A 15,109-nucleotide genomic window follows, 5' to 3' on the forward strand; every position below is an offset into this window, starting at 1 on the left:
CCCTGTGGAAGAAGGAGCAACAGTTAAACCACTCTGAGAATTAGAGCTCTGTGAGAGGAACAGGGGTCTCTGAACAACTCTCAGCACCCTTTAAAAAAAAGACACTTTCCAGGATTTGGGGGGCGGGGGAGGCCTTGACTGTTTAAATGGGCATGGTACTGCTTTAAATGTCGAGTGCAGGTGGGCCATACGGGTGGCAACCATTTTGCATGGGGGTTCTGTTCCTGGCCCCCATGTGTGTCAGAAGCATGGAGAAGCCCACCCTCGTTCCATTCCACCCTGCCCCAATTCTGCCCTCTTCCTGGACCAAAAGGACCTGTATCAATTGGACGCATGCAGATGGTCGCCACCTAGACTCTCATCTCTGTATAAGCTTTGTGCAAGAAAACCAGGAGGAGTGTTCAACATAAAGGTTGTTTGGAACATCCCCTACTCTCACATATAGCATCTCTTTCCTCAATATGGGTACTGCTTGCTGCTGTGTATCAAATATTGGCACACACTTCCTTGCCAGTTGTAACAATTTGACAACTTTTCGACCCTGCCCCCCATTTTTATCACAAGGAACGGTTTTGTGCTTCCCTGCCCAGATGTATGACATACAAGAAGTGTTTCTTTAACCTCAAATATGCTCTCTGGGTTGCAGGAGGCACAGCAGAGTAGCCTGTAGGAGACTTCTCGCCATCCCCCAGAAGAGGAACGCAACCACATGTGGGTGAGCCAAAGGCTGACAAAAACAGCAGGGGCCTAATCCCAACGAAGATGGGATCCAACACAAACAGAGCGAGACGATGCAAGTGGTTTCATCTGAGTGCTCCCACCCAGCAGTCTCAGGTCCAAAATCAATATATAAACAAAACAAAATGTGTCTACTCGCCTTTCAGAAATGGCACATCTCTTTCCAAAGAGACTGAAGTTCAATAGTTCACTTGTTCTGGAAGCCAGGTATTTAATCTGGCCCCTATCTATTTCATTGTTTAAGCCCACTGTGATGTGGTGGAGGGTACTTTTCTTTTTAATGTTATTTATTTTTCACCTTTTTTTTGCTGTGCTGGAAGAAGTAACTTCTCCAGACCCAAATTAGATTGCTTGCTTATTATTACTTGCACAGGGGAAGGTCACAAGAACACAACCACACTCTGTGCACATTCTTCTTTGGCGATCACTCATAGCCGAGTGAGATTGTCTTCCATGAACACAGTCTTAACAGTGAGTCTGTAAGTGACTGTGGAGGCCAATTCTGGATCCACACATTCTTCCACGGTGGGGACATAGGTTTCTGGGTGGGAGTTGATCATGGTGAGGGTTTGCCAAACGTGCCTTCCTCTTAGCTTGTTTCTCCCTTTCATCTTGAATTTGAGCATATTCAAAGTCCATGACACTTTTGGTAAAGGCTGTTCTCCAACTGGCATATTTGCAGGCCAGTGTTTCCCAGTTGTCAGTGTTTATACTACATTTTTCTAGATTTGCCTTGAGAGAGTCTTTAAACCTCTTTTGTTGGCCACCAGCATTACGCTTTCCATTTTTAAGTTTGGAATAGTGTGGTGGCATTAGTTTGACTGTCTTCCCAAGTGGCAGGGCTCTGGGGCTCTTCCCCCTGCTCCCCAGCACTGCAGCTTCAAAAATTAGGATAGCATCAAAAACAGTCTGTGATACATCAGACGGTCTCCCAGGCACAGAACAAAGAAAGAAAAGCTTAAACACACATATGTACCGTATGTCCTCAGTAATCTTGCAACAGCAACGTAATTGGGCAAATGTGAAAAGCAATTACAAACTCATAATCAGTTGTATGTGGAAGGGGATGCAAGCCCCTTTGAGAGAAGTTAGCTGGTGCTGATGGCACTGCATAGATCCTGGAAATCCCATCACTGATAACTCAAAAGTTGCTAGAATATCATCTAACATGGAGCTATTAAACAGATGCTGGATTTTAGGCTCAATACACACTCAACACAAAAGTGGGTCTGCTACAGGGCCCAGGAGGTGGGCTGAGGTGGTGGACACACTGCACACCCCACTGCTGACAGAGAAGAGGTGACAACAGTGAGTTCTGGCAAGATCTTGCCCAAATCTCACAAGAGCTTTGGGCTCTGTGAGAGCTTGTGAGATGTCTGCAAGATCTTGTGAGATCTCGCCAGAACTCACTGCTATCACGTCACATGCATCACCACACAACCCAGGCAAGGGAGGCATTTGATGGTAGCAGGACAGCAGCTTCCCATTTTGCCTCGGGTGACGAAACAGGACATATTGCCCCTGGTCCACTAAAAGGTTTATTATATAATTATTTATGTCGCCATCTTTGGGTTGGATCCATACCTAGTCATGCTTAGAGGATACTTGTTGAAATTAATGGAACTTCAATTAGTGATGATGACCATTGATTTCAAGCCATCTGCTCTAATTATGACTAAGCCTTCTGGATCCCACCCTTTTCCAAGAAAGTATTTTACAGTTTTCATTTTGTTTGCTACCCTTTTCACACTTTGCTTTGCCTGGGTTACTCATTCCAATTCTTTCTTTGCTGCCAACAATAGCAAATATTTTGGCAAGATCCCAAGCCACAAAAATGTGTTCATGATGGGGATGGAGTGTGTTGTCAGGGCAGGTCAAACGCATAGCGGCACCTCATAACTTTACAGATTAATACAGAGTCAACTTGGGATCAAAGACTTGGTAGAGGACCTTATTTAACAAGAAACACATTGAAAAGTAGTTTTATCAAAATGACTATCACCATCATTTGTTCCCCACCTTTAACCAAAGGTATCTGTACACAAATCAATAAAATGCATGTAACAGAATAAGAAATACAAACCTGAAGCAAAACAGAACCGAAAATAATCAAGCAGCCCCTAAGTTGTGGAACTGGTTTCCTACAGAGGTGCCTCTTGCACCTTCCTTAGACAGATTTTCACAAATGCTGGACACACACCTGTTCACCCTACTTTTGAAACCTGAGATGCATATTTTTAAGACCCACCTTATTTTTGTAATTTTAAGTTGTTTTCAATTGTTTTCAATATTGTGTTTTAGTATTAATGTTGTGTTTTGATTGTTGCAACCCGCCCTGGAGCAAAAGTGTGAAGGGTGAGTAATAAACTGAGTAACAACAACAACTTACCAGGCAATATAATGTTAAACCACAGAAAGGCCACTGTAACCAGACTTGCAAGCCAAGCTACAGTTTACACCTGTTTAATTAATTGTCATGATTTTCCAGAAAGAATCCCGAGACTATAGCTGCATAGACGCCATGCATTTAAATAACATCCCCACCACCACTAAGAATCCCGGGAACTATAGTTTCCCCCTCACAGAGCTACAATTCCAAGCACTCTTAGCAGACTACAGTTCCCAGGATTCTAGGGGCCGAGGGCAAGAAATGCACTTTAAATGTGCTTTATATTCATGGGATTGTATGCAGCCTGCAGTCTGTGGGGCGCAGGGGAGATGCCCAAAATTCTGGTGCAGAATGTTAGCCCTCACTCCTCCACCCACTCCTGGCAGAACTACCGTTCCCTCAGGCTAGGGAATGACTTGACTACTAAACCAATTCAAGTTAGGATAGACAGATACGCCCTATGTTTTCTCGCCTTCCATGCTTCCTCAAGGGAATCAACTGCTTACAATTATGTGCCTTCCGCGTTGGAGGAGAGAGGTATTTTTGAAAGCCTCAAGCGCTCTCACTTGTTCCTAAGAACTGTTTAGCTGCTAATCTGAGCGCTGTGGTGTGTGTGTGTGTGTGTGTGTGTGTGTGTGTGTGTGTGTTTATTTTTCAGCCAAAGGAAGGCTTGGTTTTACTCCCGCTGCAAACCACAGGAATTTTGCCATGGGGTTCTATGGAAATAACACCTGCCTCCCTTGATGCAAAGAACAGAAACCAAGAACGATGATGTAAGTTCAGAAATATAGCAGGAAAACAACAGAAATGGAGATCCGTCCCATGAATCCCAGTCACAGTAAAGACTTGCTTATACAACCAAGGCTCAGGACTGAATTAGGCTGAAATAACAACACTCATTTGCGCAAACAAGGATTTCTTGGGGATTTCAGCTGCTCATCCTTGCTGTCTTGGGTCATTCAAAGGTGGTGTGTGCTTCTCCAGGGCTGTCTATTTCAACCTGGTGCTTTCAATGCTCCTGGACTATGGCACTCTAACCCATTTGGAGTAAAATAATGTAGCTTTTCTAAGTTCCATGCCCTTCATCCTCGCCCTGCTGCTTTCAATCTAGATTGATCCCAGGTCTTGCAACCCACAAGGGTAGGTTACCTGAACACATTTGAAAACCCTCCCCTCATTTAGGCTCTCCTTGCCCTTTCCTCCCAGAACATGCCCCAAGTGAATGAAGTGGGGAATAGTGATGGCGGTCTTTGTGTATTTCCAGCCACAGTGTCTTTGGGCAGGTGTAGATACAGACCCCATTGCTAATGTATCAAATACACAAAGGAAAACTGGGTTTTTGTGACCTATTTGCAATGTAAGGCCTCCAGCAGCCAGCAGCCCAAGCAAAACACATGTATTGCAGTGCTGGCTCAGACTTAAGGTCCCTTTGCTCTAGCCTTCTGTCTCCAAAAGCGGGCAGCCAGGTTAGGAACATAGGAAGCTGCCTTATACTGAGCCAGAGCATCGTTTCATCTAGCTCAGTAGTGGCAACATGGATTGGCAGTAGCTCTCCAGGGTTTGGGGCAGAAGTCTCTCCATCCTACATGGAGGTTCTGGGGACAGAGGGGGCATTTGAACCCAGGAACTTTTGCGTGCAAAGCAGTTGTTCTGCAGCTAAACTACAGCCCGAGTGTGCTTAACTTAAATAGAAGACTACATCTAATCTATCTATTTATCTATCTTTAAAAAGGGAAGAAAGCACCACTGCCCCTGAAAAATGCAGCTCATTCAAATTCACATCACTGCACCTGAAAGAGACTGTTTCACTACATCAAGGTGGGAGGGAGAAGAGGGAGAGAGAGAGAGAGAGAGAGAGAGAGAAAAGCTGAAAGGGAAAAGAAATTACTGGCACAGACTAGGATCCAAAGAATCTCAGAGGTATTTGATGCCTGAATGCTCGAATCAAAAGCCATTGTCAGCAGCCAAGCAGTCGGAGTCAGTTATTTATTTAAACACAGAACAGGAATGTTACTCAGGTTGTCTGCCAACAGCTGTCAATCGGCCCAAAGCTTCTGATGGGGTTGAAATCGTGCATGGGGCAACAGAGGCAGCCCCACATGAGAAAATGCCAATTTACAATCTCCCACTTCAAAATAAATAAATTAACAACCCTCAGAGACATTTCCAATGCATCCATAGAGAGAAGACCATGCTTTAAGACTTGTAAGTGCTTAAACATTTAGTTTTGTGGAATAATGTCTTTTTTCTTCCATACATCTTCACTAGTGAAATGCCCGTCCATCATTTTGACAGGCAGCTTGTTGGGGAGCCTATATATTGCAAGATTCCCCAAGGAGTGTATATATGGGGACTGCTGCTGGGGTAGCCTTAAAAACCTGCCACACCAAGCAACCATTCACTATCATCTGACACTTTCAGTGTGCCAGAGAAGAGGCTCTAAGTGTGCACCAACAAATACATGCAGAGATCTTCCATTTGAGTAGATTATGTCTGAGCCAGGATTCCCTCCACCTGCCACCCAATGGTAGTGTAGTATTTAAAGATGGAGAAAGATGCACCTAGACACCGGAGCAACCTCTGCCACAAAATGAAGTGCTGGGCAAAATTGCGCCCCCAAAATCTGAATCTGATCTTTCATGGGGAGTGAAACTTAAGACTTCAAAACATCTGGTGGCAAAGCAGTGGCCCCATGTATCAAGCTGCTTTGCAAAACCAGTTCGGACTAGTTACTTCCATGGGAGAAAACAAGCCCTACATGATGTTGCTCCACACCCAGGTGAATGCCTTCTTGAGCAAGGAGGGGCACTGGGACAGAACCATGCTATTTCCTATCTCTAAATGTCTTCAGCTCCAACACCAACGCACAGTCTTTGAATGCCTGCCTTGACCGCTGTAACCCTCTCAAGTCTCCAGTGAGGATTAGGATCAGGGTTAAAATGAGCCTAGTTTCGTCCCTGCCTACAGCACAGAAGGCAAATGTAGCTTGCTTTGCATTGGAATCTAAACCATTAGGGCAAATGGGACATTGCCCCACCAAGCCCAGCCTGCCCCCACCTGCCTGCCTTCTCACAGTCAGGTGGTGCCTCTGCCTATCATTGGCTTGGACTTTGCCTGTTGTTCGTCTCCCTGCTTTCTGCCCCGCCAGCCTCAACAATCACCAGCCACCACTGTTGGGACCTCCCAAGTTGAAATAGTTGGGTTTAATGTCCTTTCCCAACAGAGCATCAGAAAGACATAGCATTTTTCTCCCACTGAATAGGGACCAAATCGAGGAACATTATTAAAATGGGATTGTGCCATAACAGCTCCAATACCACCATAAACACAAACCATCAGGAACGTTCAATAAAAATTACATCTGGTGGAGCCCTCCCACACCAATTTAAAAGAGAAAGGGTGGGAAAGCTTGTAGAGAGAAAGTGTTTCAACAAGAGAGATGGGATTGGGGTGGCTGTGAATCGATTTGTACTATGAACCATTGATTTGTACTGTGGGCTGCTAAGGCAGTTGAGAACATCAACGATAAAAGCTGAACTCCTAAGTGGCTCAGAATAGTGTGCAACAGCCAGGCTGCTAGCTCCAGAGACACCAGATATAACACAGTGGTACACAAAAGTCTGGAATATAGCTTTTCTTTTTACAAGGTTAACAAGATATTCAAAGCGTAAAGAAGATTGAGCTGGTAACAAAATTATTGGCAGATAAGAGTCCATTTTTAAAATTATTGGAATCTTAGATTTCAAGGTAACATTCAACAGTATGTTTTGTTCAATTTAATTTAAAATGAATCAATAGTAGGTATTTTACTAATTTTTTTCTTATTTTCCTTATTTCCTTACTATTCAGAAACATGTAGCATTTTGATTATTAATTACATATTATTTGATTGTTTTTATGTACATAGCAGCCATTTATTTTAAAACAAAACAACTACTATTACCAATAATAATAAAGCGATCAACCTACCATTTGGTATAAACATTCTGATCACATTTTCCAATGCTATTTCAGCTGCATGGGCTGACAATGATTTTTCAGGCTCAATTAAAAATCCTAACCATAACCTTTAAGGTCTTGGACTAGAATTCCTTAGGAAACCTCATCATTCATACAGACTTGCTCATATACTTTGTTCAACAAATGAAGCCCTGTTGATTTCCCACCATCACCTAATATATGGCAGATAGTGTCCTGAACCCCAGGCCTACCTGGCAGCAAGTCAGTATGTCAAGTAGCCAGTCGGGGGTCAATCCACTTGTCCAAAGTCCAAAACAAAGTACCATCTCACAGAGGTCCAAGAGCATCCAAGTCAAGGTCCACCAGCATGAGGAGTTCAGCAAACACAGCCCTTCAGTTCTGCTGCCCTTTTGTACTTTGCCTGCTGACGAGGCAGGTGACCCTCACCTGCTCCAAGCCTCCTCCAGCTGAGGAATCACACACCTCTTCCCAGAGCTAGCAAGACCCACCTGGTCAGCTCAGGAGCTGGGCTGTGGGTCCTTGCGTGTCTCGGCCCCTTGGAGCGCCCCTCCCACTGCTCCCTATGCCTCAGAGCCCTCTGTGTTCATGAAAAGAAGGGCCTCTCTGACTCTGGTGATGGGTCCTGCTGCTCTGGTTCCTGTGCAGTGACCTCCATTTCCTCATCATCCTCCATCACCCCGTGAGTACTTCCTACACCAACCTCTCCTTCTGCATCCCCAGCTTGCTCCAGTGTGTCCCACTCCCAGCTACACCCCTTGCCAGGATCCTCTGCCTCTGCCTCCTTGTTGTCCTGCCAGTTCAAGACAGGTGAGGACCCAAGGAAGGGTCTTTTCAGCTGCTGCAGCATCACATCCATGCCACGCATTTAAAGCACATTGCTTCCCCCAAAGAGTTGTGTGAACTTCAGCTTGTTGATGGCAGAGGCAGTTTTAGGGTAGCATAACCAGTTCGGCCACACTGGGAGCTGCAACAATGATGTAGAATGGAGTGCAAGAGGCAAGGGTGGGTGGGTGTGCTGAATTTTAATGTCACACAGGGTCTGCTGAAATTTGAGAACCCCAAGTCTGCCCCTGTTAATGGTGAACTGTAGTTCCCAGGATTCTCTGGGGGAAGTCACATGATTTAAATACATGGAGTGGCTTCCCCAAAAAGTTAGCTTTCCAGCGAGCAGCCAGAACTAGCCTTTTTTACTCAGTGGATTGTGTTTTCGTAAAATAATAACAAATAAAAACAAATGTCAGTGTATGGCCTCTTGTCAGCTATTTTATATGTTTGTTTATTTGTTTAATAATTGATTTGAACCCTAGTCTCTCAGGTCTTTGTTCAACACTCCAGCCACTATAGCATGCTGCAGAAATGTGGGGGACTGAATTTAAGATTGGAAAAAGTAATTAATGGAGAGAATCTGACACTGACAGATTCATCCAGCCCTAAGGTCTACCTGTTGGCATCCAAAAGTTGCTGCAGAAACACTCTGGTTCCCATTACCTTTTCGGGAAGATTTTGAAGCGTCTACTACCTACAGCCTCCGTCTATGGAAATGCTCTAGGTCGTGCTCCCCTTCTCATCAACACACAGCAGACAGGATTTTCTGTCTTAGGAGTGTTAAGAAGCTTCAAAAAATATATATAGAAGTGTTACCATTGCTGAAAGCAAACTCTTCTATTAAAATGTGGAAGGGAACACATGAAAGACAAGATATGGAACAAATCCCAGCTTGAATCAGACAGTTTGGGGACCGGTTTAGAGCCTATTGAGCACCAGCTAATTTTCTATTCACAACATGCAGAAAACAAAGACAAGCCAGAATGGCCCTGAGGTAAAGTTACTCTGGGCTGCATCCGGAAGAGATACTGACTGCCACATCTGCTCAGATGCTGATCTGAAAACTTTCTGTGCCTGCTGTCACTCCTTTGTGTCACCACAGGATGAGACGGACCGATACAAGAAGTCACTGTTGCACGTTACAAGAATGCAAGGGTTGCAGAGGTAGATGACTGAAGTGTGCATTGGCTCCTGAGAGGTTTTGGACCAGGTGTCTAGATTTGGAGGAAGGCAGCAGTGGTCACAAGAGGTAGGGATGGGCACCAACTTGGATGACTTTAAAAGAGGATTACAGTGGTACCTCAGGTTACATACGCTTCAGGTTACAGACTCCGCTAACCCAGAAATAGTACCTCTGGTTAAGAACTTTGCTTCCTCCTTGATGAGAACAGAAATCGTGGTCCGGTGGCGCGGCGGCAGCAGGAGGCCCCATTAGCTAAAGTGGTGCTTCAGGTTAAGAACAGTTTCAGGTTAAGAACGGACCTCCGGAACGAATTAAGTACTTAACCCGAGGCACCACTGTATACAAATTCATGGAGGCTATGCATGACTAGCTACTACCCATGATGGCTATGTTCCTGTCTTTCTCAGAGGGACAAGCTATTTGCTTATTTACCATTGTTGTGGTTTTAAAATGACTAAGCATGGTGTAGTGGTTAAGAGTGGTGGACTCATAATCTGGTGAACCGGGTTCGCTTCCCCGCTCCTCCACATGCAGCTGCTGGGTGACCTTGGGCTAGTCACACTTCTCTGAAGTCTCTCAGCCTCACTCACCTCACAGAGTGTTTGTTGTGGGGGAGGAAGGGAAAGGAGAATGTTAGCCACTTTGAGACTCCTTCGGGTAGTGATAAAGCGGGATATAAAATCCAAACTCTTCTTCTAAATCAGATTCTAATAGCATGTTGCCAAACAAACATCAGTTTTAAAGAAGTCAACCAAGTGATTTTTAAAAAGAAGAAGACGACGACACAGGGAGGGCAGACAATAATTCTACTCTATTTGGTCCCCCCCCCCATGTCACCAGCCGTTTCTACTGAATTAGTATATCATATTTCTAGACAGGAACTCAAAAGAAGGCTTGTTTCAAAGATTCTAGCTCAAAAGGATTCTTGAATGTCTGAAATCCCATGAGATAAATTCTTTTTAGTGAAATTGTAGAAACAGGTTAGTGGTCAAAAGTTAAGCTTGGGGAAGAGTATCAAGACCTCAAGGATGTTTAAGAATCCGTCACATTTTCCAGATTTTAATTTTGCGGTAAAGCAGAAACGAATTGTGTTAGTCAAAACCAATTCTAACATTACCTTGTCAGTGTATTTCTTCCCCACAACTGTTGAAATCCCCATCCTTGATCTAGCCCCATGGAGTCCTCTGCCTCCCCTGCAGTTGAGGATGAAGATGGTCCTAATGATGAAAACTATAGTTTATTCCATAATAAATTTGTTAGGGATGCCACAAGGTTCTGTTGTTGTAGGAGGAGATCGGCAAATGTTTAAATCTGTACAATGGAATAACTTTAGGCTGAAGTTGCAGACACTCTCTCCCTTTTCCATCCCTTTCCCCCTAGACTAGAGCAAAACCCTGGCTCCAAAAAGGAGGGTGTATTTCAGCCTATGTACTTGGCGATCGCTCCCTTTTGAGCATCTGGATTTCAGAATGAATTTTAATGCCTATTTCAAATTGGCTTTTGTAAACCGCTTAGAGGTCTTTTTCTGTTTCAGCAAGCAGAATATACATTTCGTTAAAGAAATAAAAACTGCTAGATGTCTACATCCAGCCACTACTGTCTACATACACAGAGAGAATCCACTTCCCTGTTGCCCTGGCTGTTCGCATAGTCAATGGGGAGAGATGGAGATTTGTTCACACGATTCAACATTTTGCTGCTTGGAGCTGGACAGTAAACTGCACCAAGACTAGGGGTGGGGACGGTGTCAGGGGATGAAACCCAGCACCCAAGGCTAGCCATGTTATTTTTGGCACCCCAAGGCAGAAAATCCCACAAGCACACCCACCCACTCTGGCAGTAACAAATATAATAACCATAAATTAAATAGCTAACAATTATGCTACCCTTTCATGTCACCTAAAACGAGCTGCCTGAGGAGGCTGCCTCATTCCGGCTAATGGCAGGGCCAACCCACCTAAACTTGCTACACTGACATATTTTAGCTGGTAGAACAGATAGCAGCACCCAAATATATTCATGTAGGAGGAATATAAATCAGTGGCCAGATGGCTGTATTCGGGTAGCAGAATAAGAAGGCTGAAAACATGACTGGCATGTTATACATCAGGGGTGGGCAGATTTCAGGTTACTGGAAACTCCATTGTTTTCCCCTAGAACAGTCAAGTCCCACAAACTGGAGCCAGATATAAAATGATGGCTCGGGGGTACAGCCAATTTGCTTTTCCACCCCAAGCAGAATACATCAATTGGATGACCTGCACCTACTAGGCTAAATTTACATCTGAGTTACTGTACCTAAAGGTACACATTCCACCCCCATATGAACCTGCCTGGACCATCTGAGCTCCTTCTCTGCATGCCACATCTGAGGGAGGTCCAAAAGGAAATGACAAGAGGACAGGCCTTTTCTCTAGAAGATCCCCATCCATGGAATGCTCTCCTCTGTTGCCAACATTGTCATAATTTTGGTAGCAGGAAAATGTGATTTCATTTTCCTGGGTATCACCAGTGATTGGATATTTGTATTCTGGCATGCTTGCTTTTAACATGCTTATGCCTTTTATTATTATGTTTTTATTCTGGTTGTAAATCACATTTTTGGGGGTGTATAAATTTAACAAACCTAACCTCCCTAACTGAATCTAACCTAACCCAAGTGTAAAGAGCAGGGAAATTTAAGGCTGGGAGGGAAGAAGCCTATGGTGTTATTGGTAAAGGTAAAGGTAAAGGGTAAAGGGACCCCTGACCATTAATGGCCGAGGGAGCCGGCGTACAGCTTCTGGGTCATGTGGCCAGCATGACTAAGCCGCTTCTGGCGAACCAGAGCAGCACACGGAAACGCCGTTGACCTTCCCGCCAGAGCGGTACCTATTTATCTAATTGCACTTTGAGGTGCTTTCGAACTGTTAGGTTGGCAGGAGCAGGGACCGAGCAATGGGAGCTCACCCCGTCGCGGGGATTCGAACCGCCAACCTTCTGATCGGTAAGTCCTAGGCTCTGTGGTTTAACCCACAGTGCCACCCACGTCCCTATGGTGTTATTGGTATTGATAGTTAAATTGCTGAGAGTCAAGAGCCTCTGTCTACTGCAGAGTATCCAGTCATCTGCCAGTAGATTCAAATCTACTTTCTTCCTTTCCCTGCTATACACATTGCCAAGAACCTGTACAAAAATAATTCTGTAAAGGTACCAGCATTTTTGAGTGAGTGTCATTAATGTTTATCAAGTCGCTAGACTATAATAGAGGTGAAATGTAGCCTCCCCCTCCCCATCTTTTTCATATCATAACTCAAGCCATGATGCGTTGATTATCAATGGGCAGTTCTCAGCTAATCAGTAAAGAATAATTGATGTACTGGTCCCCCCCCCCCAAAAAAAGGGGAAATCAAAGTAAGTTAAATGACATATTTTTGTGGACCAGTTTAGAATGCTGTATAGAAAAATTATGTGCAAGTTTTCAAGTTTCACAGAACTCTCCATTTGAGTAAAATTGAAAGGGATCAGTATTTCAGGTGGTTGAAAAATATGTGCCTTGCTGATAATGAGCTACTTACAAAGGGAGAGAAATATACAGTACTGATAGGATAATTGCAAAGTTAGGCCACAGGAGACTTGCACTGTTGATAATGGACATTTTACAAGACGTTCAAAACTTGCCAACGCAGTAGCAGGAACAGTCACAGTGATCCAGAAATACCTGGCCTTAACACACATGCATGTGCACAAACTTACTCCCAAGTATGTCTCACATCACACCCTGCACATTATCAGGTTGTGGCAGATATTGAAGGAAAAAACCAAAGAATTGTAGAGTTGGAAGGAAGGGTCATCTAGTCCAACCCTCTGCAATGCAGAAATCTTTTGCCCAACGTGAGGCTCAAACCCACAAGCCTGAGATTAAGAGTCTCATGTTCTACAACCGAGCTTTTCTTTTAACTTGAGAACCAAGTGATTTGAAAAAAACAATAGCCTCACCATGAAAAATGCCAACAGGTGGCAGACAATTTTAATCTGTGTCCGCAATGTGAGTTCACCTGTGACTTCAAGTCTGCCCAGTCTAATTTCTGAAATAACTTTCCTGGCATCTTTTGTACTCTAGGAGATTTTATGTTGTGATTCATACATGTTTTCTTTGGCTGGAGACAAGACACTTGATATTTCCATAAAAGTATGACTGCTCACCCTACTATCACCTCTGGAAATTAGGTTTTGCAGGATTCTGTAGTGCTCCAAAAGTAGGGCATTCAGGATGATTTGTGCTCATAATAATATCAGTGTGGTTATACACAATCCCACTTTCAAAACTGCACCTGCAAAGGTTTCAGTGCAGACATACTGCTTCACTTCCAGTGTATGTCCTATAACCTCCTACTGAAATCCTACCAATGTTTCAGTTTATTTTTTGTGGCCTCCTTTTGTTGCACTATAATGGAAGAGTGACCCTCCAGATGGCAGTAATGTTTTAGGAGCAGGAAAGCATCACAGCACAACTAATAAGGCAGAATGACGTGTAGATCGTCAAGCTTCAATCCACCGCTAATGCACTATTCTTGTGTTCATGACATGTTGCAGAATCACTTGCAGAAAAGCACCACAACCACCACAAACCAGTCTGGAGGGGGCCTGGTAGGAAAACCTTGGCAATTAAGATTGTCTAGCCCTCTTGATTTGTGTTTATAGAGATGAGACTTAAGCCACTTTTGAAAACATCAATCATATGTTGCAGAATACGCCAGAAAGAGACACTAGTCTGTAGGGGCCATTAAAATACTGAACTGCCACTAACTCTGTGTAGAGACAGTGGAATGCTCTCCCCTGGGAGGCTTGCCTGATACCAGTGTTTCTTTTTCTATGTACCAGACAAAAATGTTTTTCTTTGCTCAGTCTTTTAAAAAAGGAATGCTAAAAGCATTTTAAATATTCTTGACTGCTGTTTTATCTGTGGGCTCATCTTTTATGTTCTTGCAAACCACCCTGGAAACAATTTTGATGATGGGTGGCATGAATATATTTCAAAATAAATATTCTCAAAAGGTTTGCGCGATACGAGTCTTTGAACTGGACTTGACTGCTGTCAGGTCAACTGTTCCCAAGGTTATACTCAATGTCATAAGCTCTGTCCTAAACCCATCACTTCATAGCATCACGTAGGACATGACTGTGTCCCAGCTCCCAGATGTATACTGAAGACACACTGGATCAAAAGAGAGATTTTCAGACTGTGGAAAGTCTAAGAGGTCTAGGCTTTTTAGGAGAAGTCCATGGATGCATAGACCAAGACATACGTCAGTTTCCAGCCATGTTCTTCCCTTTTCTCTATTGCTCCTCCCATCCTGCTCATTACTTTCCTGTTTCCATCCTGCTAACGATGTCCCCCCGCTGTGCAAAGTACTAGATATTTAATTTTAAAGTTTCTATCGTATGGGTTCACTGCAATGGCCCATTTCCCTTTGAGGAGTGATACCCAGGGCGACACCTGCAAGTTGATCTCTCAGATTGATCTGTAAACCTGCCCCTTGTATAGTAGCTCAAGAGGACCACATCTTGCAAGAGTATAGATGTCTCTGGCCATGATTGTATTGTCCAGACAGTCAACTGTGCCAATAGCGAAGTTTCGATGGCTTCACTTATCTGATGTAAATGAGCTCACACTTACTACAAACACCTGATGCTTCAGCTAACGTCCCTTTTATGCCTTTAACATGGTGGTGGAGAACCCAGGGGCCACAATGCATTGTGGGAAACCTTCTAGGGGTTGTGGGCAAAGTAGGTCTGGCCAGACACACACCACTCTTCGCCTTTCATCCAAGCAAGCAAGCTAGTGGCATTTATCAACATTCAATGACATATTCCAGCCAGAGAAAATCACTAGAGAAGTACAGAGAGCACAACAAGTGAAGGGTGTGCCTGGGAGCGGACTGGCCAGATAGAAAGGTCTCCAGGGCGACTGAGGTTGCAACACTTGTAGAGACCCAACCAGCAAAGCTTTT

The sequence above is a fragment of the Podarcis bocagei genome, assembly GCF_964188305.1.
Source record: "Podarcis bocagei genome assembly, chromosome: 10".
In the NCBI taxonomy this organism is placed as follows: domain Eukaryota; kingdom Metazoa; phylum Chordata; class Lepidosauria; order Squamata; family Lacertidae; genus Podarcis; species Podarcis bocagei.